The sequence below is a fragment of the Epinephelus moara genome, chromosome 12 (assembly GCF_006386435.1).
Source record: "Epinephelus moara isolate mb chromosome 12, YSFRI_EMoa_1.0, whole genome shotgun sequence".
In the NCBI taxonomy this organism is placed as follows: Eukaryota; Metazoa; Chordata; class Actinopteri; order Perciformes; family Serranidae; genus Epinephelus; species Epinephelus moara.
The window spans coordinates 32437900-32447458 of NC_065517.1; positions in this window are offsets into that span (position 1 = coordinate 32437900).

The following is a 9559-nucleotide window of genomic DNA, read 5'->3' on the forward strand; positions in this document are numbered from 1 at the left end:
TTTTTGTGACCATATTTGGAAGAGACGGTGAAGCTGTGGAGGAGCGAGGGGTGGATCTGATTCACAGACTGTAGTGACACCTCGCAAACAGCCTGTCACTCATGCGGCCCTGCCCTTGAAAATGCATAACTTTAGCCTTAACAGCATATACTGTAAATGGATAAGTTATATTAAAATTCACCCTCCGCACAGTTGCCATGAACGCTGAAATTAGCCATAGAGCTAAAGTTTTTTTTTTTCTGCTTTAAAACTGGGCATTAACACGGAGCTCTATGGCTCTATGCCATATGTGGCATTTCCACATTGGCTTCATTTTTCAGCCCCGTAGGCTGCTGCTTGGTGCTAACTAAGCTAACAGCTAGCATGAAGATTAGCTCTACCCTGTCGTCCAGATATGGTCACTTCTGGCTCCAAAAATCCAAGATGGCTGCAGCTAAAATGCCAAAGTCAAGGCCTCATAACAGGCGTCCCTAAACCACTGGGTGAGGTCTCAGTGGCTATGTCCATTATCTTATACAGTCTATTGTGTTTTGCAGCCTTTTGGAAATGCTGAGACCTATTTGTACAAAACAGACCCCAAATAACCTGTAACTATATCCTGACTTCTCTCCGAGTCGTAGGACGAAGATTGTTGAAGCAGTTAGTTCCGCGCCCACACTTAAACCCTTACCTTGAGTTAACCATTCAGGTCTTAGATTCACTACTGGAGATAATTATTATACTCACCATTTTAAATGATACAGTTGGCTGGTCGGCCCTCCCTGCATGCAACATATAATAATTACCAGTATTTTTTATTTTAAGAAGCCCTGATCAGAAAAGCGGCATTGATACATTTTATCTCTACTTCTCTGGAACTGTGACTCATATTTTTGTTTTGCTGCAATGACTAACTGGTGTTTCAGGAACCATTTACCGGAAGTGCTTTGATAAAGATTACATTGACCAGAATTATTTGCAAGGCCACCAAAAATTAAAGCACTTATACCCCTCTGTAATTTCACGACCATTTTCAATAATCACCCCAAACCTGTCTGTGACTGTTCTAACTGATTCTGTTTGTTTATTGTCGAGTTCTGTTTATGTCTGTTCCTGTTACACTGCAATATTATATTCAATTTTCAGTATAACTGTAAACAGGGCGTCACTGCATGTTCAGCCAGCCTACACTGTGTAAATAAAGGGTAAAATGTGTGTGTATGTGTGTTCATGTGTGTGTCCGTGTCCATGCAAACACAGACTAAAACACTGTGGATGGACATGTGGCATTTGGAGGAAATAAAAAGAAAAACAGAAGAGAAACTACTTCGGAAAGACGATGATGTAAAAATTGGTTGAGAGTTGAGAGACGGGAAGCAAAACACCGTGAGTGAGTGAAAAACTGAATAAATAGAAAACTGACTGCAGCAGGATGTTTTAGCGAAGAGGGGGGAGGAAAAATGAATGCGCATGTATGGGAAAAGAGAACGAAAGAACGAACAAAAGTAAAAAGACAGAAAGAAAGCAAAAAGGACAGAATTAAAGAAGAAGAAAAAGAAAGAACGAAAAAATAACTAAATAAATAAATCCAATATGACAGGAAGAAATTTTGAATGTAAAAAGTCAAGAAGCAAATAAAAGAAAAGGAAAGACAGTATTAAATGACCAAATAGATAAATTCAGGAAAATAGGGAGGAAGGATGAATGTGAAAAGAACAAATAAATAAATAAATAAAAAACTGAAAAATAGACAGAAAAAAACTAAATGAATAAATAGATTAATTCAGGAAAATAGTAATGAAGGAAAGAAGGAAGGATGAACAAAAAGAGGCAAAAAAAAACAAAAAAGGAAGAAAATAAATAAATACATTCAAGACAATAGAAAGGAAGGAAAGACAGCAGAACACAATAATAAGTAAAAAACAGAATGAAAAGTGAAAAAATAATTAAATGAACATAAATACAGGGCAAGGAAGGAAAGAAGGAAGGATGAATGCAAGAAAGAAAGAAAAGTAAGAAAAAAGCAAGGACAAGAGGAAGGAAGAGAGGAAAGGAGGAAGGAAGAAATGAAGGAAAGAAGGAGGGAAGAAATGAAAAAAGGAAGGAAGGAAGTAATGACGGAAGGAAAGGAGGACAGAAGAAAGGATCAAATGAAGGAAAAAAGAGGAAAGACATAACAGATGCAATGAAGGAAGAAAGAAATTAGGGAAGGAAGGAAGAAAGAAATGACCGAAGAAAAGAAAGAAGGAAGGAAGAAATGATGAAAAGAAGGAAGGAAGAAATGAAGGAAGGAAGGTAGAAATGATGGAAGAAGCGAAAGAAGGAAGGATAAAAGGAAGGGAGAAATGAAGGAAGGAAGGAAAGAAGGCAGAAATGACTGAACAAAGGAAAGGAGGAGGGAAGGAAGGAAAGAAGGAAGGAAGAAATGATGGAACAAGGAAGGAAGGGAGGAAAGAAGGAGGGAAGAAATGAAGAAAGGAAGGAAGAAATAATGGAAGAAGGGAATGAAGGAAGGATAAAAGGAAGAAAGACATGATGGAAAGACGGGGGGAAGGAAGGAAAGGAGGGAAAGAAGGACAGAGGAAATGAAAGAAGGAAGGAAGGAAGAAATGGCCAAAGAAAGGAAAGAAGGAAGGAAGAAATGAAGGTAGAAATGATGGAAGAAGTGAAAGAAGGCAGGATAAAAGGGAGGGAGAAATGAAGGAAGGAAGGAAAGAAGGGAGGAAGAAATGACAGAAGAAATGAAGGAAGGAAGGAAAGTAGGCAGAAATGACTGAACAAAGGAAAGGAGGAGGGAAGAAATGAAGGAAGGAAGGAAGGAATAAATAATGGAAGAAGGAAATGAAGGAAGGATAAAGGGAAGGAAGACATGATGGAAAGAAGGAGGGAAGGACGGAAAGAAGGAGGGAAAGAAGGACGGAAGAAATGAAAGAAGGAAGGAAGGAAGAAAGCAGGAAAGAAAATAAGGAAGAAAGAATTGACAGAAGGAAGTGAAAAGGAAGGAAGAGAGGAAAGAAGGAAGGAAGAAATGATAGAAGGAGGGAAAGAAGGAAGGAAGAAATGAAGAAAGGTAGGAAGAAATTAAGGAAGGGAGGGAGGAAGAGAGGAAAGAGAAAAACAAACAAACAAGCAAGCAAGCAAACAAACAAACAGCGGTATAAACAGTAACAGTATGAGAGTAAAATGGTTGCCTGGTTATCGGCCCTGTGCTGAGGTACTCTGTGCTTGTGAGCTCTTGTGGCCACACGCTGCAGCGGGGGAGGGGCTCCCCTTACACAGAGGTTAACTGAGGACAGGACACTGTGCGTGTGCACATGTAGAGTACATATATGAGGCTGCAGCTCAAATCCTACTTTTATGGGAAGCAGTAAAAAAAGCCGAGTAATTCTCAAAATGGCACAAGCTGTGACCTAACGCCACATCTAGTGAGCCACTATAGGCAGAGAGGGATCAGCTACTGAACAGAGCCAGTCACACATCAGCCTGATGCATATGCCTCTCAAATTAAAACCATATGAGACGGCTCTGGTGGAAAGGACTTGATCCAGATTACACACAAACTGTGAAAGAAAAGGACTCACAGCAATTAGGTGCAATTGGAGAAACTCGGGTGAGGGCAGGAGCTCTAATGAAAGGAGCACGAATTCAGACGTTTATGGGAAACTGTTGCACTTCTCTGCATATGAGAATTATATAATCCACCGTATTTAACCTGAAATGAACTTATAGTGAGGTGCAGTGATTCAGTCCTGCCTGATGCACCAGCACTGTGTAGAGATTTGTCCGTCGTCACACATAGGTTCACATGCATGCTCACCTCCATACACACAGAGAAACCATTGAGAAAAGTAAGTATGTATACACACTCTACGAGCCAAATCTCCTTAAGCCTGTAATTTCCTGGCCGCACGTGCTGAAAAAGAGGCAGGACTTCGGGAATACATCTTGACTGAGTTACTCCTATCGGCCCTGCTCCTCTCGCACATCATCAAAAATCACCCAAGTGACAACAGTTCATTGATTTGTCTCCCAGTGCTGCATGTGCGAGCACGTGCAAACAGATACTTCATCTTGCAGGACTCTGACCTCCTACCTATCCCAGTTACAGGACGCCCGTGTGAAGGAAATTACCACCTTACTAGGGGAATGTTTTGGAAAAGTGGTATTTCCCAAAAGGCTTTTTTACAGCAGTGCACCGCTCCAGAGGTATGTGGAAAAGGCTCGTCCCAGGTGGTTGGCTGTGAATGTGCCCTACAGAAGGAAATTTTCCCTTACAGAGATCTCGGTGGTTTGTGCGCAGCGTGTTCCAGCATAAATCATAAGCCAATATATCTCTGATGGAAGCTTTGGGGACTAAACGGAGATGGCTACACTCTGACGTTTCCTGGGTTGGAAAATGGTTACCCTTTTGGGAATGGCAGATGTAAAGGGAAATAATATGAAGACCATAAAGAGTGATGAAAGAAATTGTGTAAGATTAACAGATACTAATTTTACAAGCCGTGAAAACACAACATAAGGAACTGAGAATGAAAGACAGAGCACACAGGGCAAGAATAAAAAAGAAAAGACAGAATGACGCCAGAGGATGAAAAAAAGGAAGGCTGAAAAAAAGGAAGTTCAGTCACAAACACATGATGCTTAAACTGTACTATATAGCCACTTTGACACACACACACACACACACACATAAAAGTGCTCATTCAGATACAGGCAGTCTGAGATGCATTAGATTGTTGCAACCGCCATTTTATAAGGTCTCTAAATGTCACTGGTTATACAACAAACATGCTTCTCCAACGATATTAAAAACTTATGAAGACCTTATTAACCTTTACAAATTTTAAACAGATTCTCAATACAGAAAATTATCTGATACTTTGGTATAATGATGCCAACAATAGCAGGCAGCAGCGGTTTGGGAGACAGCCGGCGGCTGTAGCGGCTCCAATTGACCTTTCGCTAAGCCCCGCCCATTCGTGATGGTCCGACAAGCTGTCAGAGTAAGCATGTAGCCCACACTGTAACTAACTGCACTCCCTGAAGAAATATGATCATATTTTTGGAGAAATGAAAGAGTGATTCCAGAGAGAAGCAGACAGAGGGGTCTACAGTCTGTGTTTGAAGGATATATCCAGGATGTCAAACTGACTCAGCAGCAACAACAGGTTAAAAAGACAAAGATAGTTAGAAGCTAAAGCCGAACTATAGGCTACAGATCACAGTGTAAAAGTGAACCACCACATCACTGCTGATCGCCACACAAGACAATGAATATAACGGGAAACTTTGCTGATATTGAACCAGCTGTGTGGCATCACAGTGTGTGCAGAATAATGGTGGTTGGCTCCGCCCCCGTGCCGATGGCAGCATCCGGACCTCCAACACCGGACTGTCAGGGATCTCCAGGGGAAGTCAAACAACGTTCATCCAGCTGCTTGAATATGAGCAAAGTTTCCCTGCTTCCCTTCACTGGTTCCTGTACAGCAGGGTCGGTCTTTGTTTCACTGTTATAATCATTAAAAAGCAAAAGCAGCATGTGTATACATTCAGTAGGCTATATCTTCAGTAGCTAGCTAGCTAACCCTACACTTTTCAGGGTCTGATTTTGGTTTTGGAACAGGGAAGAAACACAATCTTTTTCCAACCTCTCCAGGTAACGAGTATCATTAATACACGACGTGCCCCAGGCACAACATTTAGCTCCAAATCCACAAAATCAGCCTGAAAATGAAGGAAATCTGAAACAATTGCATTAGAGTGGTACTGGCCAATGTCCCATCCCAGACTAGACTTTTTTACAGCCTAAAAACAGAGCCAAAAGGAAGTGTCTAAGTCTAGTTTTCTCTCAGTCTACTTGAATTACTATATGCTTTGCCCAATGACACAAAAACTGCCTACCCCAGCTTTAAAGAATGCATGTTTGGCTCCATATTGTTTGCTGCTCTTTTTTTATTGTACCCATGTTCAACAGAAAGTTTGCTGATCTGGCGGGGAGTTAGGGCTGTTCTAGTCTCTATATACAGACTCTACATTCAGTAAATGTAGAGTCTGTAGGCAAACCCCGGAGATCTTGCCTCCGGAAGAAGAGTGGAAGAGCCCTGGTTTCCGGTTGTAGGTTGTTTGTAGTCCGTGTGATATTGACCAATCACGTTTGAGCTGGCTGCAGTTGTTGCCAGGTTAAACGGTCCGTGCGGTGAACTAACGAGGCGGAACATAATTGGCGTCACTGCAAACTCTGAATCCATCGCAATGGTTCAGCATATTTACTTATATATAAACGGAAGTTGGAAACGGAAATTCGCCTCCTCCGCTCAAATCAAACCAAGATGCCAAAAAATTGGGGGTCTGCCCCCAGAGGCTGTATCGCCGTCTGCCGGAAGTCAGACGCCGAATACAGCCGATGGGTTCCGAGAATGGGGCTGTTCAGTCCCCCCTGAGCAGCTGCCGGCTCCTCTCCTACAGATGTGGTCTGTAGTGGCATGGACAAACTGTGATTTGAGGTTCTAGCTCACATTAACTACATAAATGTGAACTTGAAGCCGCAGTCGTGAGCCTTTAGCTGGTGGGTGGCGGCAGATCTAAACTATGTAACAGCAGCAACAGAAAGTTTGCTGTTTCATCAGGGAGTCTGGGTGTCTGCATGGGTGGAACATGAGACAATGGGCCCCTGGGCAAAGACATGCAAAAGGCCCCACCACCTCTCCTACATAGGAGCAAGACACATGAATTCATAGTTTTTTGGCGTCTTTTTGTTGTTGTTTTGCGTCTTTGTGTGTCGTTGTTGTTTTTTCTCTCTTAGTGGTCTTTTCATTCTCTTTATAGTCAATTTGAGTCTTTTCTTAGTTGCATTGTGTCCCTTTGTTGTTGTTTTGAGTCTCTTCCATGTAGGTACATGTCGCTTTAAGTGACATTTGGGCCCCTGACACTTTGGGCCCCTGTGCCTGTGCCTGGTAAGTCCATTCAGGAATCCATCCATGGCTGTACAGGGTTTGCGCTAGCTAGATTTCGGTTGCTTTGGCTGTTGACTGGGTGTTCTACGCTGTGATTCAAGCTACATGAACATGAACGTGAGCCTTTAGCTCCAGTTAGCAGGAGGCCACTGGTAGGAGGCCCCGGGGCAGACCCAGAACACGCTGGAGGGATTACATATCTTGTCTGGCCTGGGAACGCCTTGGGGTCCCCCAGGAGGAGTTGGAAAGTGTTGCTGGGGAGAGGGATGTCTGGGGTGCTTTGCTTGGCCTGCTGCCCCCACGACCCAGCCCCGGATAAGTGGATAAAAATGGATGGATGGATAGCAGGAGGCTAAGCTATTAGCCACACTTTTTTTCCATCTCTGAAATACTACGCAAATGTTGGCACGTGTTTATTTTGTTTATTGTCAGATCCTCTTTCTGGAAAGTCCGTCTTGTATTTTTGGTTTGCAGCACAGGTAGTTGTTGCCAATGCTGGAATTCTCTGCAGGATTCTTCGCCATTGAGTCAGACTTTTGCTGAAGGAATGTACATGCACATCTGCATTTGTAAAACAGCCAACAGCAACGCCCTCTTTCTAAAATTACCTGTACTGGCCAGTGTCCCATCCCAGGCTAGATTTTTTACAGCCTAAAGACAGAGCCAAGAGGAAGTGTCGAAGTATAGTTTTCTCTCAGTCTACTTGAATTACTATATGCTTTGCCCAATCATGCAAAAACTGCCTACCCCAGCTTTAAGAATGCATATTTGGCTCCATATTGTTTGCTGCTCTGTCCTTATTGTACCCGTGTTCATGACTCTGTTCTCACTCTGAAATCTTGCATCCTGTTTCCTCGATCGTCCTATATGTCTTTTGCTATTTTTTCAATTTTTATTCTCTCCAACTTGAATATCATATTCCAGGTCTCTATATTTAACCACAAAACACCACTGAATCTCAAAAAGATATTTTTCATTATTATATTTTCAAAAATGTAACTATTTCACCCGCATATCACTAAGGGAATATATTTTTAAACACCACAAATCTGAGCAACCACAACTCAATGGGACTCACTTTCCAGATGTCACATGAGCCGTTCCACTCGGCCTGCTGCAGCCAAGAGTTGTTAGTGCACTATTCAGGGCTGTTCTAATATTAAGTGTATTTATTCACCCCGCAATCTGCAGCCAACCCAGCCCTCCAGGTTGCCCTGATGTGGTCGGTGGAACTACAGACGAGCAGTCATGACATTTGTGATTATAGGACCGCCAACGTGCCTCCTGCACATTCTGAATTTGCCGCATTCTGAATGCGCCAAACCAAAGGACCACACAGACATGAACGTGTGTGTGTGTGTGTGTGTGTGTGTGTGTGTGTGTGCAATTAAGGGAGGTAAGGCTGATAGTGTCCAGGCAGGCAGGCAGGCAGGTGAATCTGACAAAACCACAGCAGTAAAGCTCTTTTTTTAGAAGTGAAACACCTCATGAAAACTAAGTAGCAGCTCATTCACAAACTCACACATTCAAATTAACCAGGCTGTAAATGATCCTAATGGGGAATCTGTTCGGTCATTGTCAGACCAGTTCTACACGAGCCAACCTGCACCACCTAAAGGATGGGACAGTAATGCCAGCAGTAATTTAAGCTGCAGAAGTAGACATAGAGATGATGTAGACATAATTACACCTGCAGGCAATGAGCATGAAGGCTGCAAGCGGCCTGAAAATGACACATATCAATCTGTTACTTTGTCAACTCAATTCAATAAAGTGGAGCCGTTACAAAAGGTTAAACCTACAGACAAACACAGCAACCATGAGACTGTCTGAATTATGTTCTTTTGCAGCAACAAACTTCTTCTCCATGACCATGTGCTTTCTTTCATGCGCAACCCTAGGCCGGGATGGGGAGGACGATCTTAAGATTGTCAATTTTAGAAATGAGAGGTTCTCTGTTGCCTGAGCAAATAACTGCAAGTACTATAATTACAGTGCAATTGCAGTCATGAACTGAACCATCAAGGCTAATGTGGACTAAGCTGTGCCAGAGGAAACAACTTTTCAAGTGCATTCTTTGTAGTGTGCATACGTAATTGACTTTTGAATTTACATTTGCTATTATCCTTTCCGCACTAAGTGGATTAGATGGACATCTTTAAGACTCTTTATTGCGTTCATACACAAGCTGTGAATTCACAGCTAAAGTAAATGTGCATATGTTATCTTTCATCTGTGACATATCTAACAGCATTCAAACACAGCAGCCAAGAGGAAACAAATGGAAACACAACCGCCGCTTTATTCACACCAGCAAAAAACATGAGGTACCGTACAGTGTTGTTTTGTAGAAGTGTCTATTTAATAGTGCAGATATCCTGTATATTCTGAAACAAGGCCATATTCATGGAGTCAAATTTGGGGGGACCGAATCTGCCAGGTGGGTCGTATTATATTCTAATCATTTGCATATATGCAATTAATGAAAGCCAGTCGTGTCTACATAAATTACAAATGCAGCGCAACATTAATGATTGACACTTTACTTAGACTTCATGTAAGCTATCTGACAAATCTAACATAATAAAGACATTAACGCTTCAAGGTGAAGCTGCTTTATTCACTGT